The sequence below is a fragment of the Panicum virgatum genome, chromosome 7K (genome assembly GCF_016808335.1).
Source record: "Panicum virgatum strain AP13 chromosome 7K, P.virgatum_v5, whole genome shotgun sequence".
NCBI lineage: Eukaryota > Viridiplantae > Streptophyta > Magnoliopsida > Poales > Poaceae > Panicum > Panicum virgatum.
This window is the reverse complement of record NC_053142.1, coordinates 6812835-6835281: the sequence shown is the minus strand read 5'-3', so window position 1 is coordinate 6835281 and position 22447 is coordinate 6812835. Positions and strand designations below refer to the sequence as shown.

Below are 22447 nucleotides of genomic sequence, written 5' to 3'. Positions count from 1 at the left end.
TTGGACCTTGTTTTAGCCCTAGTTTTCTCGTTCTAGCTCCGTTTTAGGTGTTCTTTATATTCACGCGATCGTTGTAATGTGTAGAATAGTTCTAGCTCAGTTTTGTTTGCTGTTTTATATATTGTTGTACTGTTTCTTAGCTTTTGCCTTTGTTTGCATATATGTGTATGTGCTGGATCTTGTTTTGGCATTGCGATCGTGAGTAGACGTTGAGCAGTCGGAGGAGTACCAGGAGCCAGCTTCCGCGGGACACTTCGAGCAGCAGGAGCAGTTTGAGGAAGGCAAGTATAACATGAACATTCCTATCACCTTTAAATACAGTTTCATACTGCATTTTAATAATGTATGCCTATAAGGACTTTTCTAGCCACTTTATATCCTTTATATATATATCCCTTGGGTTGCATTTTGGTTAGTTGTGCTAGGTGCCGCGCTATAACACACTTGGTCCTTTTTAATTAATTTGATTAATGGTATATGCAACTTAATTCTGGGAGTGGCCCTCTGTGCTCTGTGCTTGAGTGGCTCAGTCTAACACATTTATATAAAGTATCGACCCTTGACACACACACATACTCACACACACTCACACACTGACTCACACACACACACACACTAACTACCTCTCTCTTTCTCTATCCCACTAACACACAAACACAGACACACACACCCACACACACACTGACTCACACACACACTCACTAACTCTCTCTCTTTCTCTGTCCCTCTAACATACACACACACACTCTCTCTCTCAAACACGCATATTCGTTCAAAGAATTGAATTCTTCTACTTCATTTAAGGATGCACACATACTCTAATACATTTTTACGGTTTCAGTTAAGGATGGACCCCTTCGGTGATGACGAGGTCGCCAAGCAACAATACATGTTGGACACAATAAATGAAGATACGAGGGCCAACACCACCCAGCCAATCGCTGAAGAAGATGCTCGGACAGCTGATTCGTTCCTGAATTTGTCTGGAGATGCCGATGAAGAAGATGATGACTTTGCGCCGCCGCCCAATCAACAGCAGCATGTTCCAGTATGAATCTTAAAACTATATGCATGGTGACTTTGGTAGATTAGTTTTGCAATTAACATAATTTTCTATAATTTAGTCGACCTCCGCATCGACTTCGTTGAGCCAGTCAAAAGGGAGACGTCGGCCAACTAAGAAAATGGAGGGAAGATAGGTCGTCACAGAAGTGGACGCAGAGGGCTGTACAAGTGCTCCAGAGGCTGCTAGCACAAAATTTGTCAACCAATGTGGGGTTATTGTTCGGGCAAGAATTCCGATCACCACAAGACTATGGAAAACGAGCAAACCCGAAGAAAAGCAACACGCCGTGCCTACACATCAGAAGAAAATGCTATGGGCAGAACTCAAGGATATGTTCACTCTTCCTGAAGGAGTTGACCAAGAACTTGTGAAGAAATGTGCCTTGAAAAAGATGGCCCTTGCCTTTGCAAATTTCAAGAAGAAGTTGTACATCAATTACATCAAGAAGGATAAGGAGCCGAACTAGGATGAACTTCCTCAGGTTAAACCATACTGGGAGGAGTTCAAACAATACAAACTATCAGAGGAAGCCCAAGAAAAATCCGAACAGGCCAAGGTGAATGCAGCAAATAAGAAGTACAGCCACCACCTTGGGGCTGCCGGGTACAAGAAGTCAGTTAAAAAATGGCAGAAGATGGAGCATGACCTTATGGATAGAGGCATCAGGCCGACGACTTGGGATTGGCCGGATAGATCCAAGTGGTGGTTATTTGCTAATGGCGTGACACTAAACCAGTTGGATGGAAGTTTGGTCGTGCCCGAGCATATGCAAGAAGTGTTCCGCGATCTAGTCGCTGCAATAGATGAGACCCAACAAGGAACATTCCAGCCTCAAAGGGAGAATGATGAGCTGACAAGGGCATTAAAGAATCCGGAACACCCTGGACGAGCCCGTGGCATCGGCGTGGTCCCATGGAAAGTTGCTTGGGCCGGAGATTCCTCTTACAAGACTCACCGAAAGAGCAAAGCCGAACAGGAAGAGAAATTTCATGCCATACAAGAAGAGATGAACAGGAAGTTGCGTCCTTGGAATCTCAGATGGACACCAGGGTCAATGAGGTAGTGCAGCTAGCTCTGAGCCAAAGAGGTACTGCTGGGTCGCACCCGGATATTGTGATAAGCTCGGCCTCTCAGCGACGCTGCAGCTGTGCATCCACGGCGGCGCTCGACGTACAAGCGGAACAGCAACCCCAGATTGAGCCAACGGCGGTAGATGACCAGAGGTATCCAGTGGATGATGTCACCATGCAGACACCGTGCGAGCTTCATGTGCGAGCAAGAAATATATCTATTCATGTCGCATACGGGTCAGCCCTGCCCCTGAATCCTTCTACTACAATGCATGGAAGGCCGATACCCCCTGGCTACACCTCCGTCACAGTCGAGCAGATAGTTGGAAACAATGAGGATCTTGAGCTCGACTTCGTTGGAGGGGATGGAGAGAAGACTTTGGGAGACGCACTGCACGGGGTCGTTCTATGGCGCAAGGCTGACATTAAACTTACTGCAAGCACAACGGCTCCCGTGCAGACCGATCGCCCATCTCCGCGGCCTCCCTCACCGCCGTCCCCACAACCACCTCCTTCACCACCGTCTCCGCCGGCGCAAAGGGCCACGAGTACTCCAACTCCCCCTGCACCAAAAAAAGGAAAGAAAAAGACAGCATCCCTCCCAGCTGCTGGACCCTCAAAGAAGAAGCAGAAAACGGTCGAAAGAAAATTAACCTACGAGAAAACCGCTGAGGAGTTGGAAGAGGAGACTGCTCGATATATAAAAGAACAATTGAAGCCTAAAGTCCCCCCGCCGAGGGAAAAGGTACCTCTAGAACTAGGGAAAAAACTTCTCGCAAACCTAGACAACCCAACAAAACCGAAAAGCTTACCCTCGAACTATGATCGTACTCTGACAAAGGCACACAAGGTGAGATATCTGAAGAAAAAATGTGGCAAGACCATTCCTCAGCTTGGCACACAACAAAAAGAACTCGAGCCCCTCCGGGTGCCAGGGTTGCCACTCCTACACCCGATGGACGTACAACTCCAGGCGGACCTACAGGCCGTGATATTTCTTTCTGAAACTGGATTAACGCTAGAGGAGGCAACGGGGCAAGTGGAGGCGGAAATCCCTGTCGCTCCCGTTCTTACTCCATTCCAGCATGGAAAACCTTTTGTCACTGAGGAAGAGGAGAAAAGTCTAGGCACGCAGATGTTAAATTTGCATAGATGGTACATGCGAATGTCGAATGACGAAGGGAAAATGTTTGGAGTCAAGTATCGTGACCATGATTTCTTCCGCGGGGAGGACGACTTCTGGGTGTACTTCGAAAATTTATATCACATTTACCATCGATAAGCCCTTACCATTTGGTTTTTGTAAGTATCATTTACCTCTACATTAATACTTTTTGTTAACAAGAACATATTTATATGTGTGCATTATAAAATTTCTATTGTATCGTTTAGACAGGAGACCCAAAGAAGCCGAAAACATGGATGACACCATCACATCGGCTTCATGTCTCCTTTGCTAGTCAACCAGAAAGTGCTCAACGAAAATTACAAGGAAACGTGCCAAAACATGTACGATTCGTTGACTAGGCAAAGTTACAAATCCTATATATTCATACCATATAACTTTGGGTAAGCCTTGGTCGACTCAATTCTCTGTTATATTACTAAATAAATACTAAGTTGTCTAATGCATGTATGTATATATCATATCTATATCTGCAGTTACCATTGGATTTTACTCATACTTTCCGTAGAGACCGGCAATCTTATAGTCTTTGACTCAATGAGAAATCCAAAGTCCGCAATCCAACATATCCTAGACCCCTTGAACAGGTAAGTTCAGTTTGCACAATCAAATCTTTTTTCTGTTAATAACAATTCCTGAATATCAAACTTAACTTTGAGCGCAGAGTTTGGAAAAAATTTGTGAAAAATAACAAAGGACGTGGTCAATGGAGGCCCGAACTGAACGTTAACATGGATTATCCGGTATGTTGATTCATAAAGATTTGTCTAGTTAAGTATATAATCCCAAATTGTTCTAAATTGAGTAATTTATTTGTTTCTCCTTAAGTGTGCGAGACAACAACAAGGAACTGATTGGTGCGGGTACTATGTATGCGACTACTTGCACATCATGACTCCATGCGGGAAGGCTACTGATGAAGACACGAGAGTACGTCCAAACCGTTCACTAGTATATTTTCATAATTGTACTAACGCACATAATGTTAATCTTTTTTCCCAAATGGTAGATGTCTCAAATGGGGGATGAATGTTACTCTACTGATCGTATCAACGCCGTGTGCGAGCAGCTCGACGGATTCATTTTGAATGAGATCTTGGATCCTAGAGGCGAGTTCTACCACGACGGTCACATCCATAGAGGACTTCCATCGACCTCCTGAGGGGACCAGTAGTTGGACTACAAACATGACTTGTACATTTGTAAATATTTTTAAACATTATGTCTTGATGTTTGTAAATTTGTAAATATATTAGTTCATCTATTTAGCTTAATTATATGCTCGCATTTCACTTTTAGTTAGTTTCAAATATTCTTTTAAAACGAACACGAACGACCAATGAACGTATAGTACTGTAGAGCTTGAGTGCGTTTTGCAATTATAAAAGAATAAATAATAATAAATATAACAAACAAAACTGAATTTGGAAAAAAGGGAAAAGATCATTGGTACCGGTTGGAAAGACCAACCGGTACCAAAGGGGCTGCCATCTTGTGCCAGCGTGGTGGCCTCTGTGGTACCGGTTGGACTTTCCAACCAGTACCAATGGGTGCCTAAGGCACCGGGTTAAATACCCGGTGTTTTAGACCCAAGCCAATGGTCTCGGTTGCCTTGCACCGGTTGGGAAACCGGTAGCTTGGGCCCTTCTCAACTGGTGCTGAAAGCCTGTTTTCTAGTAGTGCTAGTGCGACACGCACGTGTTTATAGAAACTAAATAAAAGAAAATGAAATTGGTGACCAACTTCAGAAGCTATATACTCACATCGATCGTAAGGTTTGGAAAACCCTTAATTTTTTTTTCAAACTGCTTCTCCATATACGAGTTACAAGCTCCAAAATTAGGACACCAAAGCTATAGACATCAGACATCATTGAGAAGACTCCTTACATTGCGTATTCAGGAACTATGTCCACACTATTTTCGAAATTCACTTCCAAAAGTTATTGCAAAAACGTTGAATTTAACCATATTAATTTGAGCACTTAATTCAATCATATACTCACTATGTTACGACGACACGCCGTGTGTTTGCATTTTTCTGGTTACCATCGAAGATCCTTGCCATGTCAAAGTCTGCTATCTTAGGTCTCATCTCCACGTCTAGCAAAACATTGCAGTTTTGAGATCTCTATGAACTATGGCCAAGCTTGAATCTTGGTGGAGGTAAAGAAGTCCACTTGCAACTCCCTTTATTATGTTAAATCGATTTGGCCAATCTAACGATATTTTTCTTGAGCTATCTGCATGCATATTCAAATAAAAGCAGTGTTTGAGATGTTTGCTATGAAAATGCTATTTTTTAGTTTATATATATAAACCAGCTTGTGAAGTGTGTGTTACTAAAGCTTACCGAAAAGCATAGCATCTAAGTTTCTATTAGGCAAATACTCATATATCATGATCTTTTCACCTCCCTCGACACAACCATGTAGTTGAATCAAATTTTTATGTTGCAATAGAATAACTTCATTCCTGAATTCCTCAGTTCCTTGCTCTGAATCCTTAGTTAGCCTTTTGATAGCAACTTCCTGACCACCTAGAATTGCCTTGGCAAAATGTAAGAACAAAATACATATGAGCACATGGCAAAGGCTCAAATACACACGGCAAAGCCTTTGCCGTGTGTTGCACACGGCAAAGGGCACACGGCGAAGAGGCGTCGGCAAAGACGACCTTTGCCGTGTGCAACTTGTCGGGCACACGGCAAAGGCTTTGCCGTGTGCACTTTTGACACTCGGCAAAAAAATGGACCAGAAATAAAAATGGACCCGTCCTCCCGCTCTGTCCGCGGCGGGAGAGGAGAGAGAGGGGGCTGCGCGCCGAAGGGCGGAGCAGCCACTCCGTGCGCGCCGGATCTGGATCCGGCCGGAGCGGTCGGGGCGGCGGCACCGACGGAGAGGAGGGAGGGGTGGCGGCGGCGGCGGCGAAGAGGAGAGGAGGAGAGGAGGGAGGGTGGGGGACGGCGGCGGCAGGAGTGGGAGGTCGAGGGGTAGGGTTTTATGGTGGGGGAGGGGCGTGTGTGTTGGGCCGGGCTGGGGTGTTTGTTGGGCCGGATAAGTTTGCCGTGTGCTCCACATCAAACACACGGCAAAGACTTTGCCGTGTGCCCTAGGGTCTGGCACACGGCAAAGATTCGTTATTTTATTGCAATTTTTTTAAAAATTATCAAAGAAAATCGAAAAATAGCCAAATGTTGGCATGGATGATTGTAAGATATGTATTGCATGCATAAACAGTTTCCAAGTCAACAGCCAAATTGACCGTCACTTTCGCTTCAAATCTCAACGGCTCATATTCAACTATATAGATCCTTTATGGAGGTGCTTCGATTTATAAGGAGAACAGGTGATAACTTGTGCGAAACTTTTTCAAAATTTTACCATAGCGTCCACGTATGAAATCATGATATCATTACAAATTTCACATTTTTCAGACTTCATTTGCTTTTTATAGAAATTTAAAACTGTCGGGCCACATGCTCGAGGGCATGGTTCATGATCAAGAACTTCAAATTTTCCATTCATTTTTTGGATATGGTCTCACATGGGATCTCATGATGTGAATATAATTTTTTTGTTTCATTATTTCTCCATGTAAAAGTATTGCAATTCAAACTTCACTTATTCTATGAAATTTCATTTCTTGAAATAAAAAGTTAAATATAGCAAAAGATCAAGAAAAACTACCAAAATATAATTTAGAGTCCCACATAAAATATCAAGTTACCCATAAAAGTTGCAATGACAGAATCAAGATTTTTGGAGAATGTTTTGCCGTGTGCTAACACTTTAACGTGTGTTTTTGATGTAGCACACGGCAAACATGTAATCTTTGCCGTGTGTCTTTTGTTTGCTAGGCTTTGCCGTATGCCCAACTCTTTGCCGTGCGCTGCACCTTCGACACACGGCAAAGGCGGCGTTTGCCGTGTGCCCGATATATGGCACACAACAAAGGCTTTGGCACACGACAATCAGGCCATGTGGACAATCCAACGTAATTACTGAAAGTCGAACAAATTGATATGAGAAAGCAGCAGCTGCTGCTGCTGCTACTACTACTAAATGGAGCGAAGTACCTTATAAACTTTACCAAAGCCTCCTTGTCCAATCTTATACGCTTATGAGGAATTGTGTGTTGCAGCCTCAATATCCTCGAATTTGGTGAAAGGAAGTTCGAAGTCTTCAGCAGGGCTTCCTTCAGGGAGTTTGTCAGACTTACTCGTAGAGACCGGACTTATCTTAGTGTTACCTTTATTATTGTTTCTTCTTTTACCTGCACCCAAATTTCAGTAACCAATTCCACTCTGACGATGTACAAATTTATAGTCTGTACCTTTGAATTTAAACCAGGCAAGGATAATTCCTATGATTATCAGAATGGCACTCGTCAAGACTGTAGGCGCAGCAATGGCCTCACTGCATTGCTCTGTCTTCTGAGACCTATGCAAAAACATGTATAAAGTTGTATCCATACATGTATAGCACACAAATAATCCACTCTAAATGCAGAAGACGAAATGGTTAGTGATCCAAGCCTGCAAGCCGGAGGTACAGCGTGTTGCTGCCGACCACGCCACCAATCTTCTCGGTATCGATCAGGTTGCCGGCCCACACCAAGCTAGCACCTCGTCTTGTCCCTCGCCGTCCTGGTGGTGCACTCCACAGCGCACTCCTCGAGCGATTCGCGACGAGCAGAAACTTGTCTGGCCACTTCTTCCCCGGCAAAGGCAAGAAGCCGCTCACCACAGCGCTTCCTTCCGCCGGCACCCCCGCGAGAAGGCGCCGCCGCCCAATACCTCGGCATCGGCAGCCTCGAACCCGTCGAGGCGCCTGCACATCGGCGTGTCCACGGTGTTGTCGCGGGGTGCCGGTCGGTCGCGCCCGCCCCCTCCTGGAGCTCGTCCTCTGACCACTTGGAGGTCGTGCGCTACGGAGCGGCGCGGCCTGGCGGCAGTGCCTTTCGAGCTGCGGTGGCGATCCGTTGCACACCAGCTCCGTCCCCCTCTTCGGCTCTTCCTCCTGGGCGCATGCTTCGCAGGGATCCCGGCCAACCACTCACGTCGGGCGTGGCAACAGCGCACGTCAGACCTCCCGAAGGCCGTGCGCAGCGGAGCAGCACAGCGTAGTAACTAACAGCTGGCGGGTTCGGGGCGGAGACTGGCGCGGCGTCGGAACGGCCGCGGGATGGGGAAGGCAAGCCGTCGCGGATTGAGGCATGGCGGGCTGGGGCGGAGACTGGAGCGGCGCCGGAACGGCCACGGGCCATTGTGCCTGCCTCTGTCGGGGATATCGCCGCCTCTGCCGAGCAGGGGCCGGCCGCCCGGCCTCTCAAGGGTGGAACTTCTACGCGGATTTTCCCAGAGCGCCTCATGATCCTGCTTGGAGGAGGACAGGGGGAGCGATCAAATGGAAGGTGGCAGCTGCTTGATTCCAATTTTGATTGATTGATGACATTGATCAATCACGCGCGGGGATGGTGCGGAGGATAGGGTGGGTTCGCGCGGAGGGTAAGGGGAGAGGTCCGGTGAAAAAAAAATCAAAGGAATCGGCAGAAACGGTTTGCATTCTATAGTTTTTTCTTCTCCAAAATTTTTTCTACCACTTCGAGCCTGCCATGTGGGGCCATTGTGTGAGGGGTATGGGGATATTTTTTTGGTGGAAAGTGTTCTCAATTATTTTGGTTCTTTATAGTTTTATAGTGTAGATAGATAGACTCGGTGACTGATACTGACATCAGCCATGAGGCAACCGTGCCAGATTCCATGACTAGACTAGAAAACCACGCCATGTTTGAGCTAGCCACCTAGGGAACAATTGCACTGTAAAAGCATGTATATTGAATAAAATTACGGTGGATTTGAGTTGAAGTGAAAAATAAAATTATTATAAAAAATAAGATTAGAAAACAGTTTGTACAAGCATTATTATAAATAGAAAATATGTTATTGTTAAGCATTATGGATGTGGTTATATGGTCAAATTTGAAAGATTAACAGCTGAAGAGGAAAACCATATGAGCCTATACACATTCTACAAAATTTAATATGCAGATTATTCTGGAAGCTATTGCAAAAGGAGGTGAGAAGGGACAATATCTAGAGAGCTTACCACACTTTAGAAGTGGTGGCGATGGAGGTAACACAAAGAATGGCCCGCAATTTTTCTTTAGATTATGTGAATGATATAAAATATCATATCATCTAGAGAATTTTTTTTTATAATTTTTCAAATATGTCATTGGCATGATGATGAAATAATCGACAATGACCGTATGCATTGGATGATGCAAAAGTTCACATCTTTATCCATTTTCTAAATAACAAAATATAATATTCAGCAAGAGGGAGGCGTATCCATTGACAAACCTTGAAACAATAAACACTGATTGCAATAGAAATAGAGAAAATTCCCTATGTAGCATCCATAAAACTTGCTCTTCCCTCTATAGCATCCAAACTCAAAAACTTCCCTATGACTGCACCACCCAAATTTTTGTTCCCCAGCTAGCACTTCTGTTAGTAAGGACACCTGACGGTGTTAACTGCAAGGGAAAATGTCTCTTTTGCCCCTCTTTGGGTTGCATCATATCTGTTACATTTGTGCTCTATATTTTGAGGTTTTGAGCCATTTTGAAACGCAGATTTGTTTGGTGCCAAATATTTTGGGTATGTGCTTGTATTTTTTTGCCTCTCATTTTATACACTATGTTATATTTTTCACAGACTATAGAAGCTTCAAATTTTTGCAGAGCTGACCTGATAATATGTCAAACAACATATCCTTGCATATAGGATTGCAACATGACAATTAACCAAATAAATTTTGGAGAAGATCCAAATTTGCATCCACACATAACCACAATCATCCAGGACCTCATTACAGAAATAGAGTGAATTTGCATATAGATTCACAGTACAAGTTCAAAAGTTCACGTCCACACATAACCACAAATTAGTCATATGACATTATTACATATCACCATCAGACTCAATCTTCGTTTACTCCTTGTGCTCATTGCAGGAGTGGCAACAACATCAACCATTTTGCTTCTTGTGGCCATTGTTGGGTTATCAAACGGCGGCCGCTTAGTTTTTTAATCTTTTTTGCAACAGCCTTTTTCTTTGTTTTGCCCTTCCTGTTCTTATCTACTTCAACTGTGTGATCAGCTGTGGGCTGATTTGAGCCACTCCTTGACCTACACACACACACACACACATATATATATAAAATCAATTAATTGAAGAACAAATGAAACCAGTGGTCATGCAAAAAAAAATTCAGATTCACAAAAGCTACCTTTTCGAGGCTGTAGAGTTAGAGTTTCCTTGTTTTTCTTTCTTTTTACTTGAAATGGCCAAGCTTTGGTTATGGAGAAAAGATTAAAATTAGTACATCTTAATAAAAATTCAGCATGAAGTTGCAGCAATGGTAGAGGTACCTTTTGGGGGCTTGGGGAAAAGTGACAATATGTTTTCTCTTTGTACTAGTAGTACACTCCAATGTTTGACTAGAAGTGAGAAGGACGATGAGACACTATTATATTGCAAAATGAAATCCAGAAATTAAGAGTTGAGCAAACCTTGGTGGTGGAAATGACATAGAAGCCGCTGCAGCTTCATCCTCCAATGGCACAATGGAATTTTGTATAGCTGTGCTTGTACCTTTTTTCTTCTTTGGTGGTTCTCTACATTAGCAAATGAAAGTAAATTTTAGCTGATTACGCAATTGTAACATACATGTATACATGTAAGTAAGCTGTAATAGACATGTACCTCAATACTTTAATTGCTTCTATGTCCTCTTTGCTACCCTTCTTGCAGGTGGGCCAATGATGGCCATATTCCTTACATATAGGATATTGATGACTCCCTTTGGTCCTTTTATTTGCACTACCACCTTTATGCCTCTCAATTTTGGGCCTACCAGCTACAGCCTTTAGTAGTAGCGGATGCATAAAAAAAATTCATGATCATATTTAGGCCAGTTGGCCTTGCCAGGCAAAGCAGGGATACATGGACTATATGCTGCTCTAAATTTCTCAATGCAGAAGTAGAAATCAACATGCTTCTCAATAGGTTCATTAGGAAGTGAGGTGATGAATGCTAGTGCATGTTTGCAAGGAATTCCAGATACCTGCCATTGCCTACAAGAATATGTCTTGTCAACCAAATTTACCACGAACCGAAATCCACTACCACCCAATGCTGTCACCTTGGCCACTTCTTCTGAGCACTCTGCCACTTCCAAGTTCAATTCTCTGCTCTTTTCCTTCAACTCCTTAATTATGTGAGGCAACACTTCAGCAACACTTCAACATGCACTCCCTGTGCTCTGCCTGAGGAAACACTTCAGCAACCCCATTCATCATTGGTTGCCCTGCATCCGTTCTTACAGCTAATCCCCTTGGCAACACCACAACCTCCCTGAGCTTACTCATAAACCATACCCAATTTTCATTAGTTTCTGAATCAAAAACTCCAACACAAACAGGATACAACCAATTGTGGTCATCAACTGCAGTAGCACTAGCCAATTGTCCCTTGTACCTGCCTGTCAAGAATGTACTGTCTATTGCCAAATAAGGTCTGCAACCAGAAATGAACCCATCTACACATGGTTTCAAGGCAAAGAATAATATCCTAAATCTAATTTTTCCATTTATATTGTAATGTTCAATGCTTACTAAACTACCAGGGGCAAGAGCTCTCAATTTGTGCCTTGAACCTAAATAAATTGTCAAAGCTGCTATCCCAATCACCATACAGTTGTTTCAATGCAAGCTGCTTACCCATGTATACTCTCTTGTAGTGAATGTGAACCTTGTGATGTTCTTTTATCTTCTTTTGCAATGCCCTTACCCCTAAAGTTGCATATTCTATCAGAAAGTCCTTCACCTTCTTGCATATCTAAAATTTTGTTGCATTCCTCACCTTCTTTTTTCTTCTAGTACTAGAGCAATCAGGCTCAAAGTTGTTTTTCCTCACCTACAAAATAGCAGCATATGGCATTAGTACATTTGCAACATACACAACAATGAAGGAAGAATAGACAAAAACGGCAGCATATGACATTAGTACATTTGCAACATACACTTACCATGACAGACACTTTATCCGCTGTTGTAGATGCATGAATCTTCCATGGACAGTTGTCCTCTATCTTTCTTGAATAGTAACCCCTAAACCTATGCTTTGAACTGTGCTTTGTGCGAAATTCAAACTCATGTTTGATTGCATGTTGACAAAGAGCCAATTTGAACTCAGCCATAGTAGGATAGGTAGATCCTACTTTCATAGTAGGATCATCTTCATCGTAGGCAACAATTTGGTGATGACTTCTTTTTTCATACTCATCCTCCTCATCAATCTCTTCTTCATCCTCTGAGTCATCCTCCAAGGCACTGTCAATATCTGAACCGGACTTTGAGTCATCATCCAAATCATGTTCCTCCTGAACCACTTCATTCACAGGGGCACTCATAGGGACACTCTGTGGGAACATATTCTCCTCATCAAGAAGATCATGCTCACGCAATGGCTTAGGATTACTAAGGTAATTGTCACCATTGAGTTCTATAAATTTGTCAGGTTGCTTTTTTCCTTCAAAATCCCACTCACTAATAGGCTGAAATGACTCAGATGGACCACAATAGGAAATGAACAAAACTACAGCCTTCCGCTTATGGTGCATATCAAACATGGTTAGCACATCTTGGTTTGATTTAACTTCTGGAAAAGTTTTGAGAACATCATCATAGTACTGAACATGTGGAACCTCCAAATACCCAGGAGGATACGTGTCTACAACTGATTGAATTAAATCCTTATAATTTGTCTTCTCTGAATCAACAACCATCTCAAAGTTCCAACATTTCAAATCCTTTCTAGCATTTTTGCGGTTGCCAATCAATTTTATGTCTAGCAAAGAATTACTATCTAACATCCTATCGGTACAGATCAACATGAACGAGAGGTAAATCTCCAATTTAATCTACTATGCTACAAAAGAAATCTACAATAGGAACACTCTGCTATTCAACTTACCTAAGATCCTACCCATGCTCCGAAGCTCCTTGCAGCATGCTCGCCCGTGCCGCCTGCGCTAGGGCTGGCTGCAGCCGACCGCCGGCCATGGTCGCGCCCGCAGACTAGCGCTACCCAGGGGCCACGCCAGCTGCCTCGCACCGCCCAGGGCCTGTGACACCTCGAGTGCGTAAAATACTGAACATGAAATGATAAACATAGCATCATGCATAATCATCAAGATTAAATCAAATAATGCATATCTTGTAGGTTTACAAAGGCATGTGTATGTATGTATGTGTACATGTGTATGTGTGCAAGTATATGGTGCCTTTGGAACTTTTCATAAATAACTCAAAAATGGCTAGTAAAATGCATCTACACATCCCTATTCATAGGGTCTACAAAAGTCTAGTTGACATCATGATCAAAATAATAATGACTCCACATGAAATGACAAGTATTTTTGGATCATAGTTTTTGAAAATTTAAAATAACCTTCAAACCAATTGCTTGAATGAAATTTTGCCAACACGAAGGTTGTAGCTCTTTGAATTTCCTACAACTTTGATGTTCACCATTTTTCAAGTTTTAATACAAAAATTTGAATCAATTTGAGTCAAACCTCAGTTGACCCTCTTCTCTCTCTCTCTTACTTCCTTCTCTCTCCCTCCTCTGTTCTTTCTCTGGCGCCATGGCAAGGTGGGCAGTGAAGCCCCGCTGCCCGAGCAACCGCCTGCTGCTACACGCCTCGACAGCCACGCCCCGACGGACGCTTGACGACAACCACGCGCAGCCGAGCTCCCGCACGCACGCCGTTGACCCAAAGCAAGAGCGGAGGAGCATGTCCTGCCACCGTGCGACAATGTCGCCTCTCCTCCTCGCTGCGCTCCTACTCATGGCCTTCCATGATGAGCTTGCAGCTCACTCCGTCTCGTCACCACTGCGGCACCCCAGCCCTGCTCCTCGCTGCGTCTCTTCCCGGCCTTTATTGCCGCTCGATGACACTCATGGCGACGCCACCAACCCCGCACATAGCCGCGCCCAGTTCCGTCCCTGCAGCTCGCCCCGGCCCTCCCCTTTTCTTCGAGCCGAAGCTCACTCACCCCTCCCCTCTCCACTCCTCACCCCAAGAACCAAGTGCCAGCTCCCTCCCTGCGCCAAAAACACCACCGCCGGCCACCATTGCCGCCGCCAAGCCAAGCCGCCGCGGATCCCCTACCTCCGGTACTCCTCGGTCCCAATAGACCCCACAGAGACCTTCCTCATGGCGCCGTGAAGCTCCCAGACCCGCTCGCCTCCGCCCTGGACCGCCGGAGCTGCGCCGCCACCGGCCGCCGGCCCTGCTCCACGCCGGCAAGCCGCCTCCGGCCACCCCGAGACCAACCCGAGCCACCCAGGGGTAGCCCTCGCCCTCCTCTTGCCTCTCCCCCTTAGGGCCCTCGCCGCCGGCGAGCGAGCTCACCAGATTTCGGCCGGCCGCCGCCTCCCCTGTTCCTGTCTGGCCAAGGGTGGGATTGCAAGCCCCCAAAATCTTCCAGGGGCCCAACTGCAAAGTTTCCTTTTCTTTTTCTTTTGTTTTCAAAAACAGCAAAATTGTAAATTTGGTTATAAATCATAGAAAAATCGGAAAAATGCAAACTCAACTGTTCTGGAATCCTTGTAAATATATCTACAACTTTTGTTACATGAACTTTTCATTTTCTCAATAGTTTTTGCTTTATTTAAAATACAAAGAATATGTAGCTTTTATTGTATCTCAAGTTCTATGCATGTTCTAGTAGCCATCTTTGGCCAGTGAGTTAGACGCTAGAAGTGTAGCTTTGTGTAAAAGTTTCATTGTCAGTTATCATGCCTAGCTAAAGGTTTATTTAGGTCTTGCTATATGCCTAGGTTAAGTAGATTTATTTATTCAAGTTGTTATGCTATGTTTCTTCAGCTGTAAATTATACAGTATATCTATACCATGGTATAGTTACGGTAAAAATTTTTTGGAACTTTTTAGTTAAGTGTAACTGGCCCAACAAATTAATAGCATGAGTAAATGTTCTAATTCAAGAAAAATAGTTCCTGCACATATAAAATTCTAATAATTTTTTCTATGGGTTAATCTTGAGTATAGAACCATGCTGGTAAAAGATGAGGCTCTGAACTTGCTATAACTGTCTGTAGGAATTAAACCTGATTAATGTAGCATTATTTTGTCCTATTTATCATGCTTTGTTACTTGCTCCTTTAAATCTAAAGAATTTACAGTAGACTTACCATAAGTTTAGGAGCACTCAGTAAAAATTGTAGCATATTTACTTTTATGGTTTGTTCTGTACAAATGAATCTTGATCCTAGCAGTAGCTGTTTAATATATTTTTAATAATTAATATGCTCAATGGAAATAGCTGAAAATTTTATGGTAGGTTTGTGCTTAAGTAATTGGCTCTCCATAAAAAATTCTGTCTTCAAAAACTATACCTATCATCTGTTTTGAATATTCCATGCTTGCACTTGAAAATAATCATTTCTAAAAATTACAAAACCCTCACTTACTTGATGAGGTTAGTCAGTTTAAGTTAAACCCGATAAACAACTGCCCTAGTGATTTATAACTAAATTGTTGTACAACTTTATTTGAGCTTGTTGGAGTGCAAACTTGTAGCGGAGTGCTTGATGTTTCTTTTCCAACAAAAACAACTGACGCATATGCATCTCATACAGATTTGACTACTCTCGCCGACGGTACATACAAGCTGGTGCCGGAGTCCGAGAGTGAGCAACATGAAGCACAAGTGAATCTAACTGAAGCCATTGAAGATCCGAACCAAGTTTCGGAAGAGCCCAAGGCTAGCTACGCTCAGAAAGTCAAGCACCGGAGCATGACCTATTACCTTCAACTTTATGCCACTTATTGTTTCTATATACTTGTGCATTTAAGTTTACAGGAGTTGACTGAGACCTTAGTTGTATGATCCTAGGTACCTATGTTTGAACACTAGTATGTGTAGGTCGCTAGATAGCTATGTTAATGATTTGGTAGAAGTCGAGTGATTTCCTGTCACTCACGAGCTTATAGGAGTTGAATGTCTACTACATGTTGCAATCATAAGGTCCACGGGCGGGGCTATGTTACTTGTGGATGCCCTGTCTGTTTAGTGAAAAATGTTAAGGCCGCAGTGTGTGGTAGTGGTGGTTATGTGTTTGAACGTACTAACCACATGCCAAAAATATGGTAATCGGTAAGCTTAAGTACCTGATGGAACCAGCCGTGGAACATACTCCCCACTGTCTGGTCTTTGTTCACGCACGGGTGCAGGGCACCCTAGGGCGGTGGGCCTGTTTCATGCCTGTTGAAAAAGGGGATAAGTCGCGTGGGTGGCTTCATCCCCCATGCCTGTGTTTAGGTCTGCCTGACCAGGTTAACAAATTTGATTAGAATCGTCCGTTTCTCGCGGTTATTGAGACTGCTTAACCCTCTTATCACATAGAGTAAGAAGTGGAATAATGATGATGATGAATATGATTGAATGATGAAAAATAATTATTTTCCACCATGTATGCTATTGGATAGATACTCACTTAGAATGGATATTTGAACTAGAATTTTGAAGCTAAAATAGGAAATTAAGGATTTACTCTTAGTTGCTTTTCAGCGAAACAAACCCCTCCATCCAAAAGCCTTGCATGTCTAGGTAGTGGCCTAAGTATACCCATAGTTGGGTAAGCCTTGCTGAGTATTAGTATACTCAGCCTTGCTTGTGGCTCAACTTTGTTTTCAGGTGATATGTTTGAAGATCAGATAGCTAGCTTGACTTGACCGTGTACCTTACCTCCTGGTTGGTCGGTGGAGTGGGATCCGACTCCGGCCAACGATGACAATGTCGAGTGATGTCATGTACGGGTTTCATCATGACATCTTGTATCGTCGTTTAGAACTCGCTTTATTTCCGCTGCAGTTGAACTCTGAACTACTTTAAATTTGAATTTCAAGTACCTTTCTGAGATTTCAAACTTGGTTTGTAATAATTAAGTTAAGACTCTGCAATGTAATATATTTGTGAAGTGTTGTACTCTCTGGACTCGCCTTCGTGTGAGTTGCATGTAAGCTTTGGGTTTTGATGGCAGCTCAGGTGGTTTCATTGGGACATTACCCGACTGGACTGTCGGATTACTCCCTTTGAAGTGCGTATTAGCTGGGATTACCTTTATGGTGATGGTTAGCGCACTTGAGCCGGATTAATTCAGGCGGTTCTGCCACAGGGCCCTCCGCGCCCGCGACCGAGCGCCGCCCCGGGGGCTCCGCGCGAGCGGCCTCGCCGCCCCCAGGCGCATCCGCGCCAGCGGCCGCCCGCCGCACAGGGCTGTCTGCGCGAGTGGCCTCGCCGCCCCCAGGTCCCTCCGCGCGAGCGGACTCGCCGCCCCCAGGCGCGTCCACGCCAGTGGCCGACCGCCGCACAGGGCCGTCCGCGTGAGCGGCCTCGCCGCCCCCAGGTACGACCGTGGCAGTGGCCGACCGCCGCCCATGGCCACCTGTGGCCTTGTGCCGCCCGGGGCCGTCCGCACCCGCGGCCTCGCTGCCCCTCCAGGGCTCCGCCCGATCGGCCTCACCGTTCTTGCCGTCGAGGGCCTCACCAGCCATTCTCTAGATCTAGGGTTCAGACATGAGTGAGGGAAAGAAGAGAGAGGCGCACGGGATTTTGGTGGACTGAGTGGGGAGGCAAGGGGTATTTTAGTCTTTTCACGCTAGATTCACAACCAAACTCATGGAAAAGGCTGACGGAATGGACGGAAGTGTTAGATAGGGAACAAAAATTTCGGTGGTACAGTCATGGGGAAGTTTTTGAGTTTGGGTGCTATAGAGGGAAGACCAAGTTTTATGGATCCTACATAGGTAATTTTCTCATAGAAATGTAACTTTTATATAGTGGTACCTTTCTTAAAACTCATAAGGATTCATGTCTCCAGATCGTTCTTGAATTCAACATGTAGACTGAACTCTCTTTTCATCATCTTTTTTGTCTTTAAAAATGTAATGCCAGGCCTAAGCCATATTGTTCATATATAGTAGGTCAAAAGCGAAGCTTGTTGTTTCAGTACATCTCTCCAGTTCCATTCTTCCCACATGTGCTTTCAAAAACTGTTTGTTTGGTCGTAACAAATTGGTACAAATACATGGTAAAATATCTTACTCTGATATATTGATAATTCGGATAATATGTTACATGACCCATATATTGTAGATGATATGATGATACACAATTTTATAAAACATCTTGTCCAAACTCGACTTTGTTTGAGAGATAAAAAAATAACAAATTTCTAACAAATCATCGAAATTTGTTATTTTTATATCTCACAAACGAAGTTGAGTTTGGATATGATATTTTTTAAGGTTGTGTATCATCATATCATCTACATGTGTGATTTTTTCCTTGAATTTAGATGACTTTTTTTGCCGTGGTTTGCACGGGTTTTCACAAAGGTTGTTTTTTCCACCAGATATGTTCCCTTTAACCTTGCAGGTAAATAAAAAAGTCCAAACATTTTTTCAGAGCAAATGTAACACCCAAAATCAAATTTTGTTTGAATTCAAAATAATTTTATTCAAATGATCATTTTTGCTTTGTAAAAAAACTTTTCTTTTTTCTCACTCCTTTCCTTCTACCAAGCCGGCCCAAATCTTTTCTCCCCTTTCTTTTCTTCCCCCTTCAGCCCGCCCCATTTCTTCCTCTCCCTCCCTTCTATCAATCCCGCACGGCCTGCTTCCGGCCTAGTAAGCCGCACCGGCCCATTCCACCTCTCTCCTCTCTCCCTCTCCCTTCCAACCAAGCCCCGTCCGTCAGCTCCTTCCGCCACCTCCAGTCGCTCCGCCTCCTCTCCCTACCGCACGCTTCCCCTTCCCCACACCCGCTCGCCTCCATCTCCACCATGCCTCGGCCCGCCTTGAATGCCTCCATCACTGCGGCCATTACCCCCTTGCCTCCCCTCCTCCCTCGGCCGGTAATGGCCGCCGCCTTCACTGCCTTCATGACCGGTAACCACCATGCCCTAACTGCCACCGCCCCCCTTTCTCCTCCCTCCCTCCCTCTATAAAACGCACGCCCTGAGACCCTGCATCCCCTTTCCCTCCCCTCCCTCACTTCCGCTACTCGCCCCTGCTCCACAGCTCCGCAGTGCCACAGCACATCGAAGCGCCGCTGCCCGAGCTCTCAGCCACATCGATGCGCCATCGCTACGCCTCCATGTGCCGGCAATTGCTCGCCGGAGTTGCACCGCCGCTCCTCTTCGCTGATGGATGTGCTTCGCTCACTCCCTTGTCTCCTCTCCCTCTCTGACCTTTCCACACCACTAACTGAGCCTCGTAATGCTATTTCGGCCTACTCCGGCGACCTCGCAGACACCCGCCGCCACTCGCCATCGCGTATCGCCACCGGCTCTGCCCAGCGCTCAACCGAGTCGCCGCCGAGCCACCCGCCGTGAGCCGAGCCGACAGCCGAGCCTCCCAATGCACTCTGCACCATTGGATCTTGATCCAACGGATGAGATCCAACACAGTCGAGTCAAATCAACCACAATACCGGGCAACCCTTGGCAGTTTTGCAAAAAGGCCCTTGTTTTGCAAATCAACCCGCAATCCTGCGCTTTTCAAAAATAGTTGCAAAAGTTCCTTTTTTTCATTCATTTTAACCGCTGAGTTCTTGTAAAATAGAACCCGCCATCCAGAACCTATATTTTTGCATGCTACCCCTTGAATCTAACGTTTAATTATGTTCTAGCCCTTGGTTTCTTCAGATCTAGCTCCTGGAAGTTCTGTTTCTTCGCAAACAAGCCCTTGGAACCTTATTTTAGCCATATCTTCTTTGTTTTAACTTTATTTTCATCGATTCTCGTGCTCATGCGATCCTTGCAATGTGCACGCCATCTTTATCACCATATCATTCTTTGTTTATATTGTTTGTTGTGTTGTTTCTTATATTGTGTATCTTTTGCTTGCTTCATCGTGTAGACAATGCATCATTCGAGGGAAATTAGGAGCAACAGTTCGAGGAAGAGATAACAATTTGAAAAGGAAGGCAAGTGGACTTCTCCCCCTACATAATATATTTTGATCCCAACAAATTGCATGATAAATTCACTTTACTTTAGTGTTGTTGCATAAACATGATGGGAGCCCAATTAAGAATTTTACCTTGTCTTTTACTCCCGAAACGTATGGAGGGTGGACTACATAACCCCCAAAACTATGAAACGGTCTATATTACCCCCTGAACTTTTCAAAACTGGTCAAATTACCCCCTATTGTAGTTTTGAAAAATCATAGTAAATTACAGAAAAATCATAAAATGGAAAATCCAATTGTGTTAGACTCCAAATAAGTAGATCTACACAGTAAACATATAATATGGTATGCTTTAGTATATTTTTTTGCTATAGCTTTAGATTTATGTTTTTCTTTATAGCTGTAAAAAATGTACTAAAGCATACCATATTATATGTTCACAGTGTAGATCTACTCATTTGGAGTCCAACACAATTGGATTTTCCATTTTATGATTTTTCTGTGATTTACTATGATTTTTCAAAACTGTTTAGGGGGTAATTTGACCGGTTTTGGAACGTTCAGGGGGTGATATAGACCGTTTCATAGTTTGGAGGATTATGTAGTCCACCCTCCATAGGTGAGGGGGTGATATAGACTTTTTCCTTTAATTTATATGTTTGGTAGAAATGCTTAGATGCTTTTATATTGGGATGGTTATAATATAATCTTTGGAATGTTAATCATGAATTTATTTATTGTTATACTAGGAGAATTACAAGATCATATGACTCACCCAGAAAAATAGTACAACCACAAGAAGCATATGACTCTGGTCTTGGCTAATTAATTAGAGACTTTATAGTTTGAAGCGGTCTTACCGAAAGGGCAAGAGAGGCGGTGACATACAGGGTATAACCCAGTCCTCTTGGGAAGTGGGCTTTGCTAAGACACTATGCCAATTAAGGAGGTTTATGCTCTGCTACTGCTCTGGAAATTTTGGCGGACAACTTACTAGGGAATTTTTTATAAAGGCTTCATAGCATCCCTATGCAATCACACCTCGGAAGTGTGGTATTGTACCTAATCAGCACACATGCTTGGGTCCAAAGATCTTCTGAACTTTATGCGACTTGTGGTGAAAGTATACAACATCTGCAGAGTGTAAAACTGATATGTCAGCCATGCTCACGGACACGAGCGGCCTGGACCCTCACATGATAATCAAACTTGAAGAATAATTTGATCTGTGATTTCTATGATTTTGTTATGATGATGTATCTTTTATATGCTTAACTGGGCTGGTATAAATTTATACCTAGATAATAGGTGCTTGCTAATGAAATATGAACTATAAATGCTAACTACAATAAACACCCGCCTCTCTTGATGGCCTTACATTCTTTCCCCACTTGTTGGGTACCAACCATAAGAGTACTCACCCTTGCCTCATTGTTGTTCAGAAGAGAATGTGGAAGTGGAGCACTTTAAGGAGTTCTAGGCGTGCGTTCGTCAGTCAATTGCCTGTGGAAGAAGTTGTTCGCTTAGGATATCAGTGGCACGTCTAAAGACCTTCATGTCTATTTATCGGAGTGTAATAAAGTTATCTATTATATGTGTGTAAACTTGATTCTGACGCACATATAAGATGCATTTGGTTTGATTCTGAAACCGGGTGTGACAACAAAGCATTTGAAATTGATCGGGTGCTCGTAGCCTAAGAGGGGTAGGAAGGTGAATTAGACAACTTAAAATCTTAGCTTATGACTCTAATTAGTTTGTAAAAGAATTTAATCTAAAACATGCTATAGGAGAGCCCACGACCTTGCGTCGTGTTCAGATCCGTAATCTGATTAGGAAATAGATTAGACCTTCCATATCTTATAAATTTAATGGGCAAGTAACCAAAAAGTAAAACAGCAAAAGGAAGCCGCATCCCTGCAATACGAGGAGCCGGATTTTGGCAGACCATTCACATGGACGTTTAGTGAGAACAAGTTTCACTCAGAGTCTAGTACACGGCTGCCAGTAGCCTACTCCACAGATAGAGTATATTCATCATGAGCTTGCTA

At 43.9% G+C, this 22447-nt stretch overlaps 1 long non-coding RNA gene across 2 annotated transcripts; it reads right to left on the bottom strand.

Moving 5' to 3' along the window:
• Positions 1-5191: 5191 nt before the first annotated feature.
• On the bottom strand, positions 5192-8866 carry LOC120639688. 2 transcript variants are annotated; one of them, XR_005661614.1, is made up of 4 exons: positions 7657-8866; positions 7400-7596; positions 5675-5870; positions 5192-5564 (listed from the first exon to the last, which is right to left on the bottom strand). It is a non-coding gene; the product is annotated as an uncharacterized LOC120639688 (long non-coding RNA). The 2 variants fall into 2 exon arrangements; XR_005661613.1 differs by having other exon boundaries at positions 7400-8866.
• Positions 8867-22447: the final 13581 nt, after the last annotated feature.